Genomic DNA, 18,337 nt, shown 5'->3' with positions numbered 1-18,337 from the left:
AGGTCTCTTCCACCTCTAAAACCCACAAAGCTTGTATTTGCAAAACTAAGCCATGCAAGTCTCCTTTTTGCAGTCTTTGGCCTGAGGCATTTTCCCTAACAGATCTTTGGCCACCTGGGTTGTGATTCTTTGTATTCTGGAGTTGAAAACAGCTGGGAGAAAATTTGCACTTCTACCTAATGCCTTACAATTGGGGTCCCCAACCTCCAGAATCTACTGCCTGACCATCTGAGGTGGAGCTGATGTAATAATAATAGAAATAAAATGCACAGTAAATGCAGTGCTTGAATCATCCTGAAACCACCCCCTACCCCAATCAGTGGAAAATTGTCCTCCACAAAACCATTCCTTGGTGCCTAAAAGGTTGGGGACCCCTGCCACACAAGGGGCAAGGAATTGTTGCTCTGCCTGCGCTGTGATTGATTGTATTTGGAGCCACCGACTCTCCTGAAATCATGAAGGGCTTTCAATAATGTCAAGATCAGCAATTCGATAAGAAAAATTATGTTCAACATTATATTGTGATACGAAAGGTACCATAAAGGTTGGTAAATTAGATGAATATTTTGCATATTCACTAAAGTTATTAGGCAGGGAAGATGAATTTGTTGGGTGTTAGCATGGGGTTTTGAGTGAGTATAGAATGACAATTTCTAAGATTCGGAAAATGCTAAAAAAATAAAAAATCTACCATTTTCAAGAAGAGGAAGAAAACTGGCTGAAAGGTCAGGGCATGCCCCCGGGAAAGTGCTGCAAGGCAAATTCCGGAGGCTGGCTAAACTTCCAGGGGCTGGCCCCCTGCAGCCTGGCCCAATCAGGTACCAACATAAAGCCCTCGGACACTGACCACCGCTGTAGCCCGCGCTTTCTTCCTTATATGAAAAGACCTGGCCTGGATGCCAGCCCGGACTATAAAACCCCTCCCCACCCCTCATACCTTGCAGACTCCCTTTGTCTCCTCACTCACCAGCCCCCGGGAGTTCTGCCCAAGAGCGACGCTTAATAAAAGGCCTTTACCACCGGTCCTTAGAGGCGGCTTTTTCCTCCCGCGGCGTTTTTCCTAACACTGGCTATGGTAAATTAACATTGCATAGTAAAGTTTTTTTCCTGGTTGATTAGACTGTGGCCAAATGTAGTGCACAAACTACATTCCTAAAATTTCACTGTTGATAATTTTTGCACAGAGAGAAATTATTAAAACAATATTTGTATCCCCTTCAATAAAGTGGAGCTCAGCAGTTACCAAAGTTTCCTCCTAGATGATACACCTAGGAAATTCAGAAGTTAGAAAAGTTCCTAAGCTATAATGATAATCAGGCTGGCCTGACCAATCCACTTATGATTAGATTTGAGAATGTCAGATGACTGGGGTGGGGTGGGGGGGCAGGGAACCTCACAGACATGCGACCTCACAGACCTCCATTCACAGACGAAGATTCTGTGCTCAGCTGGCCTGCGTGAACCTGCTTGTGTCATCTCACAATGCAGATCTGCTCTCTGACCCCAGGAGCTTGCTTTCTACAACCACACTTTGTTCTCTCAAAGCATGGAAGTGAGATTAGGTCGTAAACTCAGGCTCACTTTATTTTATTCATCCATAGGCATCCAATAATGCTCTGCAGCTGGTGTATAAAATATTTGCAGTTTAGGGACCTCACTGTTCTCCAGCAGGAATATTCTGACGGTTTCTCCTTCAAACACACATGCGTGGAGTCATGTAGAAGAGGTTGCATTGCCTTTGCATAACCAGTGATGAAATGTGGGCAATGAGGAGTCTGAGAGTGGCTGGGGTAATGTTCCAGTGCTTCCTCTGTACTTTTATGGCACTTCCCACTGATTTCACAGACCTAATTTCATCAAATATTTTACTTTATTTCAACTTGTGTTTGTTGTCTTTCTTTCTCATTACAATTCCTTGGGGGAATAAGGACTAGGTTTTTTCTTTACATTTCTCTTACAATTTCAATCACATGGTAGGCTTTTAATATGTTTTGAATCAATAAACACTTTTTGAAACAACGCATGCAGTCAGATATTTTCACTGGCATTCTAGAGATGAAATTTGTCATTGGAATTTTTCTGTCTACTGGCCTACATGAATATTCCATATGAACTCAACTTGGTAAGAAAATACAAATCAACCATGTGTTGTAAAGCATCATTTTACAGTGAGCTCTAATGATCTAACTAATGGGTAATGATCCTTGCTATGGCCAGAAAAGCTAATCAGGAGAAGCAGCTGAAGACCAGAAAGCAAATGCAAAATTTATGAACTGGTTTTCATTTTCAGTTTCCAAAAGATTTGATATTGGAGTGATTCAGAAGACTTTCAGTCATCTGATAGCTTTTCTTGCATAGAAAGGCTTAATAACTGCTTTGAATAAATTGCACAAAATGTATCTCTCCCCTGGAAAAGGATAGATTAAACTTTATGACAGAGGTGAAATTGAGAGTAATTTGTGTGAAACTATTATATTCATATGAAATAGTAAAAAGAGCAATAAAACCATTTTGCCCAAAATTCAGGTAAAAGGCAAAATAAGAAAAAGACCAAAGGGAACAGGAGTGGGAACACAGAGTTCTGGGGGGAAGAAAATGTGACTTAGCAGAACCTAAAAAACATCTGGCAGGGAATAGTTAGTCATGGAAAAACTGACAGTCATGATTTTGCATTTTGTGAAAATATATACTAGTCCAACAGTTAACATTTAGACAGAAATTAAATAGCTGACAGCCCATACAATGGAATATGTTATCCCGGTCATTCAAAAATACATCTATTAACTGTCTAGGATACCTTACAAGCAACGTTACCAAATAAATTATCCCATAGCACCAGTATTCTGAAAAGTATAATTTTAGAGAAAAAGCTTCCAGTTCAAACCTTGGACTAGATTATTTTTTCAGCATACAACTCTCTTTATAAGCTTAAGGCTTATCAAACTACCTGCCATATTTCATTTTGAGAAACAGTAAATATTCATCATACATTCTCTACATACCATGTTGACAACATAAATCATAAATGTAAATAGTGGATATTGTTTTAGTAACAAAAAGTCATTTAAAATTTAAACCTTTAACATGTTCTTCTTAATATAACACAGATGATTTAAAAGTTTTTATATAGTATCATTTTATGGACACATCCCTGAATTCCTCACTTCTATACCTGACAGTGTGGACTGTAAGCCTTGCAGTTGCCCAGCCTGGAGATACAGACTGATGAAAAAGCCGGGAGACAGTGACAAAGACACTGATGATTTAATGGATGGGGGAATCTTACACGAAGGGTCCTGGGGAGACACCCCACCATGTTTGGCAAACAGTGAGCAGAAAATGGCAGCATTTCCTGTGGGAGGAGGAGGTACTATTTACAGGGGAAATTGACATTAGGTTGTCTCATCAGTTTCTAGGGACTAATTAAGCCCTATAATTCGGAGGACTGGATAGTCATGTGATCAAGCAGGTGCTGGGGGCTTCTCAGGTGGCGCTAGTGGTAAAGAACCCACTTGCCAATGTAGAAGATGGTAAGAGAGGTGGGTTCAATCCCTGGGTCAGGAAGATCCCCTGGAGGAGGGCATGGCAACTCACTCCAATATTCTTGCCTGGAGAATTCCATGGACAGGGGAGCCTGGCAGGCTACAGTCCATGGGGTTGCAAAGAGTTGGGCACAACTGAAGCAACTTAGCAGGCACACAAGCAAGTGTTGATCAAGCAGGGGATGTACCAAGAGCAAGAGACCTGCCATCTTGAGTGGCCTGGACTTACAGTAACAGATGCACTAACCTGAGGAATAGAAAATCTCGTCAGTCAATAAATGCTTGAGTATCTTACCTGATGCTGAGTTCTCTGCTAGACTTTGGGTATAAAACAAAAATAATCCTTCTCCTGTTACATATATATGCATATATATGTGTATATATATATATGTGTGTGTATATATATATGTGTATATGTATATCTCATCACTCCTGTATAATGGTTTTGTATGGTTTTCTGTCAGCATTTTGGATTGGATATGAAAAACCTTAATAATCTTATTTATTAACAAATTTCATTTCATGCAAATTAAAAAAAATAAACTCTAGATATATCATAGTCAGTCCATCAAACAGGTGTCTTTAACTCAGAAAATTAGCTGTGGGCTTGAATGAAGTACATATACTTATCAGGTTGGATGTATTGATGAACTCTCAAAGTTTTGTACATGGAAGAAAATGAATTGCAGTCCAGAAAGACAATTCTATTAAAAAGGTAAGTCTAATAGTAAAAAATAATTAGGTATGGATTTCCTCAGATGAAAAATGCAAAAAAAAATTTAAAATAACCACCTCAGATGAAATATTTTTTTAAATAACGAAATAACCAGTTTAAAAGCATTTGCATGAGAAGATTCATTTTTTAAAAATAATTCATTTGCTGACATTTTAGAAAATAGTATAGGTGACAGACACTCCAAAATTTTAGCCCATCCCTCATCCAGTCTCTGGGAGAAGGAAATGGCAACCCACTCCAGTATTCTTGCCTAAAGAACCCTGTGGACAGAAGAGCCTGGTGGGCTGCTGTCCATGGGGTTGCACAGAGTTGGACATGACTTAAGCGACTTAGCATGCATGCATGCATTGGAGAAGGAAATGGCAGCCCACTCCAGTGTTCTTGCCTGGAGAATCCCAGGGATGGAGGGGCCTGGTGGGCTGCCGTCTATGAGGTCGCACAGAGTCGGACACGACTGAAGTGACTTAGCAGCAGCAGCAGCAGCAGCATTCAATCTCTTGCTGACTTTAGTGAATAATTCTCCATCCTCTTCTATCAATTCCTCTTTCAAAACAGAGCTTTCAAGTTGGGAAGTAATTCCTTAATAAGACAAGTTATTTCTACACTGGGAGCATGTTTATAATGTTTGGCTAGTTATGATTGCCTTCCTAAATCATCACCCTTTAAGTTACAATGTTCTAGCAACTCATAGTTCTAAACCCTGTAGGTGAGAAGTGTGGCCAGAAGCTAGGACAACGGCTCCTGGGCAGCTTTGTGGGTTCCACTAAGAAGCCTGGACCTGATTCGGCAGACAGAACCTCAGGAAGCTTACTCCCCTGGTCACTCTGTGCCAGAAGAATTGAGTCAGGGGGCCACATCAGGAAGCTAAGCCCCTAACCCAAGTGGTGGCTGACAATTAGGAAGGAAGGGGAGCTATAGGAATCAGTGTGAAGGAAGAAACTGCAGTGCCTGATTGTGGGTGGGGGCATGAAGGAGAGAGAGGAAGGTCTAGGGGAGAGGAACGTGGCACCACAGGTTAAGATAGAGTCTGGAAGTTGTTGGCTCAGCAATGAAGAGCTTTACACAAGTTGAAGTTGGGAGGTGGGCAGTGACATCCAGGAAAAATGCCATGCATGGAGAGTTGGGTTAGGGTTAGGGTTAGGTTAGGGTTAGGGTTGGGGTTTGGTCAAAGTGTAAAAGTGGACAAGGTCTCGAAGGAGGGTCTATGGTGACAGCAAACCTCTTGGCCAGCAGTAGCACCCTGCCCCGCCTAGCTCACGTTACAGGGGAATGCACGGGCTTGTGAGTCTCGGAAGCAGAAACGAGAGTCTAAGACTGTGTCTCACTCTCGCTCTTGTCTATTCTGTCTCCCATCTCCCACTCGTCAGTTGGGTTCCATTTGTTTCTGCGGGGGGACTCCATGTGGTAGGGCCTGGTTGCTGCCAGGGTGACATCCTCTCAACTTCATCACACCAGGGTCCAGCCATTATGACGGGGAAGGACTTTGTCCCTGCTTGAGGCACATGTCTCCTCCTTGGACCAAGCACTGTTGCCAGAGGAGTACAAGTCTGGCTGCATGTCCACTCCTGGGGTCAAGGGGTGGGTCTGCTTCTAGAGGGAGCAGGCTGATAATGTTAGTGATCTGACAGCAACAATGGCTACCACTAGGCTTAGGACTGAGACTGGGAGGTGATCATGCTATTTTGCTGGGGAGGCTGATGATCTGGGAGCAAGGGGGGGATAGAAAAGTTTCCAGAGGAATCCAAGAGGACAGGTGGGACCCTAAGCCTAAAGGAGGAGAGTTTTCATAAAAAGAGGTCATGGCAGCTAAGAGTGAACAGAAAACCAGTAAGGTATGCAATTTTAATGGTATGAAAAGATTCAACTCCTGAGAATAACTTGGCTACCAATCTTGTCAAGTTTCTCACTTCTGGATTAAAGCAGGAAAGGCCTCCACAGTTGAACAGGGAGAGAGACGCATTAGGCATATTCGTCATTCACATCAATTCAACAAACATTTATCACCCCCATACCCTATGTGTTAGGAGGCTTCCCTAGTGGCACACTCAGTTAGTAAAGAATCCACCTGTAATGCAGGAGACCTGGTTTGATCCCTGGGTTGGGAAGATCCCCTGGAGAAAGAAATGGCTACCCACTCCAGTATTCTTCCCCAGGAAATCTCATGGATAAGGGGCCATGGGATTGCAAGTCAGACATGATCTAGTGATTAAACCACCACCTGTGTGCTAGACATGATTTTAGGAGCTGGGGTCGAAAAAATGAAGGAGATTTGCTCTGAAGATTAGGAAATAAAGGACAACATGAGACACAGTATAGCACAGTAAGTGCTGTATCCATTAGTTCCTTGAATGTTTATTGAGCACCTACGATGTGTCTGGCCTATGCTGGGCACCCAGGGAGCTGGGTCTAGTCAAGACACAGCCTTCCATCTGGTCAGCAGTCAGGATCCCATACTTACCCTCTTGCACTGTCACTGCCCTGGATTGAGGTTCTGAGGATGCTATTCTCTTCTGCCCTGGTCTAAGCATCATGCAGGTGGGAACATGTCTGCCTTGCTCCCCCAGGACCTCCAACGCTTAGACGCTCCTATCAAATATTTGCCAGATGAATGGACAACACACTAGACATAGCTCTGACATGATGTCACTTTCTGAGAATCCAGGAAATCTGCAACTTAACTTTGTTCCCTCTATAATTAGCCTTTTATTTCTTCTTAGGAGATGTCATGATGCCAGTGGAGAAACAAATGAGTATTTGGAAATATTCAGTGGCCCTTATCAGCAATCTATTTCTGTTATTTGCAACTAGTAAAAATGTCTGTAAAATATCATTCTAACATCCTCTAGGTATTAGCTTATTTAATCCTCACGACAACCCTGTAAGAGGTGGGTAGAATTTTATAACTTGAGTTAACTCAAAACCCAGAGAGGTTTAGGAATGTGTCCGTGGTTATGCAGCTGACAAGAGGCAGAGCTGGGAGTTGAACACAGGCAGTTGAGCTATGGGGTATGTGCTGCCCTCCCCAGGGACAGCACTAAAATGTGCACATGTCCCATGAAGGCTCTGTGGAAAACACTTCTAGGATTCAAGTCCTTTTTTCTTTTTCCTCAATATTTTCTACCTTGTGAAAGCTGACCCTCTCTGAGGTTCCAGGCTTAAAAAATGTTGGGGGTGGGGTGCATTTCCCAAAGAAAGTCAAGCCAAAATCTGGCCTTCTTTGAGAATAAAGGGCTTCTTTTGCTTTATTTCCAACTCACATTGTCCTTAACGTTTTTCCACATTCAATTTTTTTTCCCTCTCTAGACCAGTATAAAAAGAAACTGTACCTCAAAATGGCTTATTTTGCCCTGACAGCATGAATTTAAATGTTCCTCAGCATTTCTGATGCCAATTAAGAAACATAGGTCATGATTATGATGAATAAATTAAGAGTTTGGGTCAGGAGGGTACTTCTGACCTACTTTTTGCTTATGGCATAATGGAGCTAATGTGTTTGTTTAATCCATAATCACCTCCACTTTTCTGCCTTCTACATGCCTTTTATCACTTACAAATTCATGTCATCATGATGCAAATACCCAGGTTCAAGACGGAGCTTGTTGGAGTCACCTGTATTTCCACACGTCTCTATCTGATGATTCCTTTTTACTTGAGAGCCCCCGAGGGCTTCTGCAGCTCCATTCCCACCGTGGGGTACAGGAGCCGCCTCCACCATGGAACTGACTCCTCCGTGGGGTGTCACTTCCCCAAATGCAGTCCAGGTTGCTTCATGCCAATCTCCAAGCCTGCCTCTGGGAGCAGGTCATGAGACACCAGTGCCTGGATGTCCAGGCCTTCCTTGCTTATTGAAGTCACTAGCTTTGTGCCCTGCCTATGTGGTCATTTCTGCATCACCTTTAAAGCTGCCTAGAAAAATGTTGATGATGCCTGAGAACCCCTAACTGAGGCTGATCCTAGGGAAAAAATTCACCTTGGGTTCTCTTCCTCTCATCAGAAACGTGATTATTCCTTAGGAATAAGGTTCCAATCATCATTAAGGGCAGCCAGGAGAGAAAAACCCCACAGGGACAACAGGAGTTGAATGAGATTGTGTGTGTGATGTCAGGGAGCTGTGGGGTCAGATGGAGAGAATTTTCTTTTGATAATGGAGGAGTTTGGAGCTGACTGTATGGACACGAATCACAAGCTCTTACCAGCTTCACTCAAATACCCACACGGAAAGGAGTGCCTTGTCCCTGTACCTGAGAAAGTCACTGCCTCCATCTACATAGGGTAGAAATGTCATGCTGTAACTGGAGACATTACTCCAGTTTTGCCAGGCAGTACTCATAGATTCTGATTCCTAGCTGCTTGTTAACAGTGGGGCATGGACGGTTCCACAGCCTCATCAGTGACTGTTGCTGTTGTTCCGGCTCTGCGACCACGTGGACTACAGCCCTGCAGGCTCCCCTGTCCTTCATCAGTGATGGATAACCATAGCAGCACGCATGTGAAAGGCTCCCTCTCTGTGGCTGTCCTTCACAGAGAAGTCCACCCACTCTGAGTTACCCACGAGAGCTGCTGCCATCACTAAAGTCTTGGCTCTGGCTACAATGCTCTTTTCTGATCGTATCGTGTCTGATGCCTCCCCAGATAACCTCCACTATCCTTGTCTTTGCTTTGATCTCTAACCCTGGTATGCTGGCTCTAACACAGGCACCCTGACAATCTGGTCCCTAGATCTCCCATCCAAGCACTTTCTGTTGCTAGAAAAGTGTGTGTGCTGGCTCTTTGCTTCACCTGTGCCTGGGACCTGCTGGGCAGGGCACTGATTCTCTAAGTCAGCATTTCCAAAAGAAGATTAAAAACAAGTTAAGCTTTTAGTTCAAATAGCACAGTTAATCCAAGAGCAAAGAAACTGGATTTCTGAGGCCTTGGGAATTAGCCGAGTCTTAAAATCAAAAGTGGTCATGGAAAAGTGGCACGTGCTCCTTCCAGTAAGAGGGAGAAAGGTATGTGTTGTGTGTACATGTATGCAGCTATGTAAGCCATTTGGCTTCTCTGGATTTTACTTTTTCCCACTTGTAAGACAGGCACAAAAGGCACAGTAGTCCAAACCTCACAGTCTATTTTTTGTTATCTTAGAGACTTGGGAATGTGGTCCAGAGCTTATATTCATGGCTGATATATATTAGTTGTATAAAATATTACTTTTCTAAATTACTTTTTAAATTAATATTTATCTTCTAAGGATTATAGTTCAGTTTTTGTGAACATAGCTTCTAAACTGACTGGGTTCAAAACACCCAGTGTTTACAGAATAAACTGGTTATGAGAATTTGAGACCAAATTCAGACTCACCATTTCTTTGTCACTAGAGTTAATTGAGATATTAGAAGACATTTGCTGTGGGTCTGCTTATTTTATTTCCTCACTGGCACACACAGTGATTCTGGTTATCACAGGCTTAGCAGTGTCTAGTATTACTAAGACCCAGCTGTGCAGTTGGCAGGCAATGAATACACAGGTCCTGGGGCAGAATGACGTGAGCAGGTACACTTGTGGAGCACATTACACATAGGAGACAGGGTGGGCAATGCCCTAGGGCAAGGCTGGGAGGCCAACGACTACACAACAGGCTCTGAACCCTCCTCGGTGTCCATCCCTTTCCAAGTCCAGCAACGATGTGCTGTCTCGGAAGGACTTTGGGGAAGACAGAAGCTGAGAGGGACAGCTCACAGAGCCAGGCACAGAGTGATTTTCAGGGATTCTCTCACTTGGCCTGTAAGACTCTCCTGGGCAAGCGCTCTTCAATTAAGAGCTCTTGAGACCTCAATTCTTTAAAGCCTTCTTGATAATACTGGATAAGTACTGTGTTTTTTCCTGATATCCACTCCTAACACTCCCATCTGTAGTAAGCACTGGTTGAAATGAGTAGGTTTCCCTTTTCCGGAACACTTCAGAGATAAGTACTAATTGTTTTATGAGCATTGATTAATTTTTCTGTCTAGGTCATCATGATTTAGTCAAAGGATGTACTGAGTGCTTGCTGTGACCTGGGATTATCTAATTTACTTCTCATGAAATTCCTGAGAAGCAGGTACTGTAATTCCCCCCGCTTAGTCTTCCGCAAGGCTAAGGAAACTTGTTCAGGATCATACACTGGGGTGTGTCAGAGCTGGAGTTCAAAGCAGGTACTTTGATTCCAGAGCATATACACTTCACCATGACCCAGCCTGCTAGCACCCCACCCTAAGCACCCACTATGAGCCAGCTTAGGGCAAGTTACTGGGGTGCACCAAGAAGATCAAGATGTCCCCGCTGCCCTCAAGGGGGCCTAGAGAGGTGAAGACAGATGTATGTGCTATAACCCAGAAGATGCTGTCCTAGACCTGGTTAGAACAAATGCTGAAGGCACTCGAGAGAGGAATGGTCAGTTCTGTGTGTGTGTGTGTGTGTGTTCAGTCCCTCCGTCGTGTCCAACTCTTTGTGACCCCATGACTGTAGCTTGCTAGGCTCCTCTGTCTATCAGTTCTTGGTGGGGAGCTGTTTTATTTTCTCAATCTCACTGGGCTTTCTTAAATTAATATATATAAAAGTGACAACTCAGACTTTGAAAACTAGGAAAAAGTCCCCTTTCAAACAAACAAACAAAGAAGGTGTAGAGCTTGAAATAAAATTCCAGAGGCTGTTTCCTTATTTGAGTCCCCTGGTGAGTGGTAGGCAGGGAATGTTTGGATGCCCTTCTGTTCTTTTTTGTTGTTGTTTTTCCTTGTATTGTCTATTCTCTCCAAGGGTGGATTCAGCTTCTATTAACAGCTAAGTTCATCGCTTGCTGCTTGCCAAGGTATTAATATAGATATTTAACTTTTTAATTAATTCCAGGGAGGAAGAGCAGGCCCTGAAATTGACCCTGCCCTCCCATATCTGTTAAACTCCAGTTGCTTTAACCAACAAGCCAAAAAAATCAAACAAACCAAAAATCCACCCAACCCTCAAGTTCATCCCCAAACAGTTTTTGGATCAATGTGCAATGTTTTGACTTAGTCACTCCAGCCAATGACAATAGTGACACTGTTTAGACAAAGTCTGAATGTTCACTGATGTCTCCAGGTGTTGAAAGGAATACGAACCTTTAGATTAGTGTCATGATCAAAATGCTATTTATGAACAGATTCGGCAGGCTAACATTTTTTTCTAGACAAATTAACTCAGAATGAGGCAGCAGAAAGCCAGGGGTGAGGTGGGTGAGAAGGTCTGCCCTGGGCTAGAGTAGGAGAGAGGTGCTTCCTGGATGAACCCACTCAGCTCCAGGCTTTGGATCTAGTAGGGGTGGAGGGTGGGGAAGGCCCCAGCAGGACTCCAGGACTGCTTCTCCTTTCTGGAACACACAGATTGCAAGCTCTGCTCAAGTTGCTATTTACGTGATACTCAATATCCCGTGACTGAGTAAGCAGACACACTTGGCTGGCTATCTACGGCCTTGATTATGCTTACAAATTTAATTTTCTGAAGCAAATAGATGTTCCAGTAGATGGAGATTCTATACCAAGGATGTCCAGGTTTGGACATGACTTGTCTTATGAAGAAAAAGATTTACAATATAAGAAATTTGTTCAGATATATTTTTCCCCTACTTATTAGTAAATCAAAAAGTGAATGATAATACTGGAGTAAGATAAATTACTTAGGTTTTTTTGCAAAGCATTAGTATAAGGGGGAAATTAGACTATGATGTTCCAGTCTCCACTCCCTTCCCCCTGCCAGATGGGGAGGCAGAGCTGGCCTGTGGGGTCCTCATGCCGTAGAACTGTTTGAACTTCCTCAGGCCCCTGCAGAGTGGATCAGGGGCCTGCCTCACCTCTGTCTGGCTGTTCCAGGGAGTTTATTCAGCTGCCTTAACTTCTTTTGTTTACTTTTAGTCATAAAAAAAATTAAGATTGTTTTTTAAAAGAGCCATTTTAGGTTCACAGCAAAGTTGAATGGAAGGTACAGAGATTTTTCCACAGTCCCCCCACCCCCCTTGCTGATCCCTACATGCACAGCCTTCACTGTGACCAATATCCCTGACCAGAGTGGACATTTGTTATCATATATGAACCTGCAGTTACATTGTTATCACCCAAAGTCCATGGTTCACATTATGGTGCTCTCCTGATGGGATTGTCATTCTATGGGATTGGACAAATGTGATGACATGCATCCATTATTATGGCATCATGCAGAGTATTTCACTGCCCTAAAAATCCTCTGTGTGTTAGTCGCATCAGACGTGTCCAGCTCTTTTCAACCCCATGGACTATATAGCCCACCAAGCTCCTCTGTCCATGGGATTCTCCAGGCAAGACTACTGGAGTGGGTGGCCATTCCCTTCTCCAAGGGATCTTCCTAATCCAGGAATTGAACCTGGGTCTCCTGCATTGCAGGCAGTTTCTCTACCTTCTAAGCCACCAGGGAAGCCCTGTGCTCCACCTATTTAGAAAAATATGAAATTGAATTAGTTTGTTATTCTTCCTCAGGGGCCATGCTCATCTTCTCCATGTCTCTAATTTTACTGTAGTGCTGCTGAAAAGAGCACTGAACTTCTTTTTAGGAGGCCAAGTCAAAAAACCTTTCCTTTCTTGAGAACCAGCCCTCAGACGGCATGACTGGAGGCTGTAGACCCAGCTCAGGTCACATTGCCCTGACCATACTGCCACTGTGTTGGTGGGGAAGTCACCTCCTACCCTCTGCAAGAACCTGCAGAGGATTCAGGTCTCTGGCAGCAATTTCTGGATTGAAACCGCATGGATTTTGCTTCTGAGGGCAGGATCCATGCTTTTTTTAAGAAAATGTTTGTCTCTGTATCTCTAGTTCTGGGCACAGAATTGAGATACCATAAATGTTTGTTGGGCTTCCCAGGTGGTGCTAGTGGTAAGGAACCCGCCTGCCAATGCAGGAGATGTAAGCAATGTGGGTTTGATCTGTGGGTGGGGCAGATTCCCTGGAGGAGGGCATGGAAACCCACTCCAGTATTCTTTCCTTAAGGATCTCATGGACAGAGGAGCCTAGCAGGCTACAGTCCATGGGGTCGCAAAGAGTTGGACATGACTTAAGCGACTTAGTTTACAGCAAGTAAACATTTGCTGAATTAAACTGAATAAACTAGGACCCAGGGGGAAATACTGGACTTTGGAGTAGTATCTTTATTAATGACAAAGATGTGTGCCTAGTGCATGTTTAACTACCATAAATGTGTCTACCAGAACTAAGAGTAACCCAGCAAGTAGGGATTGAATGTTTTCTCCAATCACTCCCTGCCGGGAACATCCTTCCCTCTCCTCCTCCCAGTGGGATAGAGTATACTGTTCTGGCTCCCATGAAGGGTTGAGGCATTCTTATTATTTGCTTGCTTTCTTCCTGGCATTGCTTAGAATAGTTCTCGGTACACTGCAGGGAGTCAACATGGAATGAGTGACTAAATGATGGTTACTCACCCCAGGGATGGGACAGCCTTGCAAACGTCAGCTGGGATTGCCCTTGGCAATCCTAGAGTGAGACACATGGGGGTCTAGCCCTATAGCCTTCCACTCTCTTACAGAGCTGGGGCTGACTCTGTCCTGGTTTGGGGCTCCTCCTCAGTCAGGATTAAACTCATTCTGTTTTTAATCTCCATCCTTCTAGACCACCTTTATTATAGTGAGTTGTATCCATAAGAAGTTAGTTCAGTGCTACTTCTAAATCTTTTATTTTGCAAACCAAGCATGCATTATTCTTTAATACTTCCTACTAGTTTATGCTTCCTGGATTTTAGCCCATTCTAATGATACTCTCTCTCACTTTCCTAAAAATCCTTTAAAATATTTGATAATCACTTTTGCTCAAGATAAGCAGGAGAAAGTCGTTGTGGGCCACCAACTCCTCTTTTTAATCACTGGCTACAGTAAACTTTCAGTCTCTCTTTTCCCCATCCCCACCCACCCATTGCTATAGTTGCGGCTTACTTACCATTACATTGCTGATTTTTGCACAGTATCTATTTGCTGTTAGATTCAAGATTGGCCCTTCTCTGTCCAACCCTTTAAAGTAGGGAAATGTATTTTCCAGGCTCCCTTGCCTCCTCACTGCTAAATTCAGTCATTGGGAGGAATTGGTAGAAGACTAGAAGGCCAGAGGAAGGGAGAAGCTGAGGTATTTCCACCCATTCCCAGCCCCTACTTTGGTTTGTGTGCCCACTGCTGGCTGCATCCCCTCCATGGACCCAGCGAGATAGTCCTAACCCCGGGACACCACCTGTTGTCTCTCCATCCCCAGGGGGAGTAGAAATGTCTACTTTTGTTCCTCTCAAGATTTCTTTCCTGTGTTCTCTTTGGTTTCTCAGCTCTGACATTACCTTCGTAACCAATATGCATATGCATGTGTTCTCAGTCGTGTCTGACTCTTTGCAACCCCATGGACTGTAGTCTGCCTCTGTTCATGAAATTTTCCATTCAGGAATACTGAAGTGGGTAGCCATTTCCTCCTCCAGGGGATCTTCCCAACCCAGGGATCAAACCTGGGTCTTCTTCATTTCAGGTGGATTCTTTACCATCTGTGCCACCAGGGAAAAATAAAATGAAATAAATATTAAAATAATAAAATACTTTAAAAAGAGAAGAAGTTATATTACATACTGATTCAAAAATAATGAATACTCATTATTTTTGAATCAGTATTGATTCAAAATCAATACTGGGGCCAGTATGTAGGAAGGTCAGTCATGTGAGTATTGTGTAGGTGTAGCAGGCACTGGTTGAGCAGAGGATGTAGAGATCAAGGGAGCACCCATCTTGAGTGGCCTGATTATACAGCAGGCATGAATAAACTACAACACTGATTTTATATTTTCATGCATCAAAATGTTGATAACAGAGACTGACCTCTGAAAAACATCCAAGAGCTGTTTTCAGGTAAGTAAACATTCAGCTCAGTTTCTTTCTCTTCTCAACACCTTGAGAGTCCCTTGGACTGCAAGGAGATCAAACCAGTCAATCCTAAAGGAAATCAATCCTGAATATTCATTGGAAGGACTGATGGTGAAGCTAAAGCTCCAATACTTGGCCACTCCATGCTAAGAGCCAACTCTCTAGAAAAGACCTGGGAAAAGATGCTGGGAAAGATTGAAGGCAGGAGAAGAAGGGGATGACAGAAGACAAGATGGATGGATGGCATCACTGATTCAATGGACATGAGTTTGAGCAAACTCTGGGAGATGGTGAAGGACAGGGAAGCCTGGTGTGCTGTAGTCCATGGGGCTGCAAAGAGTTGGGCACAATTGAGAGACTGAACAACACCATCTAAAGTCTACACAACTATCCAAAGTGTGGGGCTGTGGTCAGCTGATTGGACTTACAGATTCCAAGTTGGCCATCTCAGTCAGACTGGAATGTGATTCTTTGCACTCGCTGCTGAAGACTGCATTAGAAGGCAGTGGAATTCAGTAACACACGGGAATCTCAATAGGAAAGATGCACCAGCTGGACTTACTGAATCTGCCATTTGAGTAAGTCTCATGGACTTGAAGACACAATTCATTTAAATGCTTCATTGTGTGAATAAATTCTATGCTCAAAAATGTTGCTATCTTTAACTATAAATTCAATTAACTAAACACGATAGAAAAATATAACTCTTAGACAGGCTAGATAATCAAATAAATCTCATTAGCGCAGTCTCTCACAGGGGAAAGCAGCAGGAAGCCAAATTGTCAGCTGAATGATCCTGGGTTAAGAACCTAGTAACATATTAATAGTTCTAGGACTCAGATACTGGATGATCTGGGCTCTGACAGCCAGATATGTCCTTCTCCTCAGTTGGGCCCTCTATGTCCTCGTTGACCTCTAATCCACCTCCTATAAATTCACCCTAGTCTCCTGGGATGATACCAATAGGCACAGCCAAAGCTTGTTTCTAAAACTCCCTCCTTTCTGTGCTTCTGTGGGTGATTAACTCATTCCTCCATAAAATATGTTAATATTTCAGTCATGTCTTGCTCTGCCCCAGGAATTATTCTGTCTCACCGACTCTTAGATTGGACATGCATGCAGACCATAAATATCTCTTGAAAAATATTTACTCCAGGCTAAGCAATAGAAATGGCTCTTCTTCAACCTACTGGGTGATTTGGCTTTATGATTTAACCCCTCAGAGGGAACCCATTTCTCCCTTTTCCAAATGTTTAGGACACCCTTCTATCTCTCCTACTCATAGTCTGCCTACCAAGCAGACTCCAAATACTGATGGATTTGCCCTCCTGAACAATCTCTCCCGCAGAGAAGAGAGCTAAGGGATCGTCTAACCCAAATGTTCTGACTCTCGATGATTCCTTTCTTATTAAGCTGCTTTCTGAGTGGGTATGGCCACCTTTAGAGAATCTGAACAGTTTAACTTGTTCCTCTAAAGCTTGATTATTCCTGGGAAGTGAGATGTTGAAAAGCTGAGGGAGGACTGGGAGACATACAGCTGAGGTGAGCTCACATTAGTGGCTGTCTCTGTGAAGTCTGCCCACCCCGTTCCCACACAACAGCCTTTCATGTGTAAAGCCATTCATCTTTAGCACATCTTTGCCCCTGCCCAATGGATCCACCCTGTAGCTTGCATTGCCCCACCTGGATTTGGGGCCCAACTCATGACATAGATACCTTTGGCAGGTTAAAAGATTAATTAGCAAGAAGCCAGATAGAATGACCCAGAAAAGCCTGTCCTTCTGGAATGTCATTGTTCTCATATGAACTCTTGAGAAATTTGTCCTTAGGTGTTCAGTCAGGAAACCTATGAAGTTCGTGTTCTGAACCTGTGAAGCTCCAGGTCTCCAGGCCAGGGGCCCCTCCAAGGGCAAAGCCAGTGTGGAAGAGCCATTTTACCATCTTTACTGAGAGATGTTTAGAACAAAGCTTTGGTGATGCAAAATCACTGACACGCTCAGCTGCTTAATGAAAGTAAGTCCAATTACGTTAGCTATAACTTTGCCTACTAAAACCAGAAAATGGACAACATGTTTTAGAAAAATGATCAAGTCTTGAAATCACAAAGTATTTCTTAAGTAATACTTTAATTTAATTAGTAATACTAATAATTTGTATTAGTAATAAGTAAGTCAGTTTATAATACCAGTGATGTCCAACAGAAATATAATGTGAGCCACAAATTTTAATTTTAAATTTCCTAGTAGCTCCATTTTAAAAAGTAAAAAGAAATAGGTGAAGTTAATTTCTAGAGTAAGTTTTTCCAAGTCTAAGAAGGATTTGCTTCCTCCTGGTTGAGGGGATAAACTTTAGTCCTAATGTCTGGATTCCATGAGCCCTAAGGTAAGTCATATTTACATCCATTAACGACTGAACTCCACCATAAGGAATGTGATTTGTAGGCCATGGGGTCAGAGGTAGCAGGAAAAAGAGAAAGAGCCTGTAACTGAAGTATTTGACTTCATTTGAAAAATGTGGTCCTAATTTAAGTGAAATTACTTTCCTTTGTCATTACTTTGCTAAATTAAGTCCTTTGAGAAGAGAAGTCACATTATTCTTTTTATCAAAACTTGTCTACAGCTTGCTCTATGAATGCCCAAGTTAAGACAAACCTGAAAATTCTCAGAGCAGCTTGCCAACAGCTTGGCACTCATGACCTTCCTTTTAATCCAAGATCAAGCATTTAAACTGTGTGGCTAACAGGGTTGTGGTTGTTGTTTAGTCACTCAGTCATGTCTGACTCTTTGGCAACCCCATGGACTGTAGCCCACCAGGCTCCTCTGTCCATGGGATTTCCCAGGTAAGAATACTGGGGTAGGTTGCCATTTCCTTCTCCAGGGGATCTTCCCAGCTGAAGGACTGAACCCGCTTCTCCTGCCTTGGCAGGCGGATTCTTTACCACTGAGCCACCTGGGAATACAATATATAATAAAAGTTAACATGTGACATACATGCTATTATGTGATAAAAATTCTGAGGAGAGAAAAGAGTATGTTTTATTTAACTCAGTATATCAGAAATATTATCATTTCAACTTTTAATTAGTATAGTATAAAATTGTTAATGAAATGCTTCACATTCTAGTTTCTGGTTTTTTT

At 42.9% G+C, this 18,337-nt stretch overlaps 1 pseudogene; it reads right to left on the bottom strand.

Moving 5' to 3' along the window:
• Positions 1–12,737: 12,737 nt before the first annotated feature.
• LOC122678512 lies at positions 12,738–12,834 on the bottom strand (annotated as a pseudogene).
• Between the last annotated feature and the right edge of the window lie 5,503 nt (positions 12,835–18,337).

Source organism: Cervus elaphus, chromosome 20, assembly GCF_910594005.1.
Source record: "Cervus elaphus chromosome 20, mCerEla1.1, whole genome shotgun sequence".
NCBI classification, from domain to species: domain Eukaryota; kingdom Metazoa; phylum Chordata; class Mammalia; order Artiodactyla; family Cervidae; genus Cervus; species Cervus elaphus.
The sequence above is the reverse complement of the archived record's forward strand: the minus strand, read 5'-3'. Positions and strand labels throughout refer to the sequence as shown.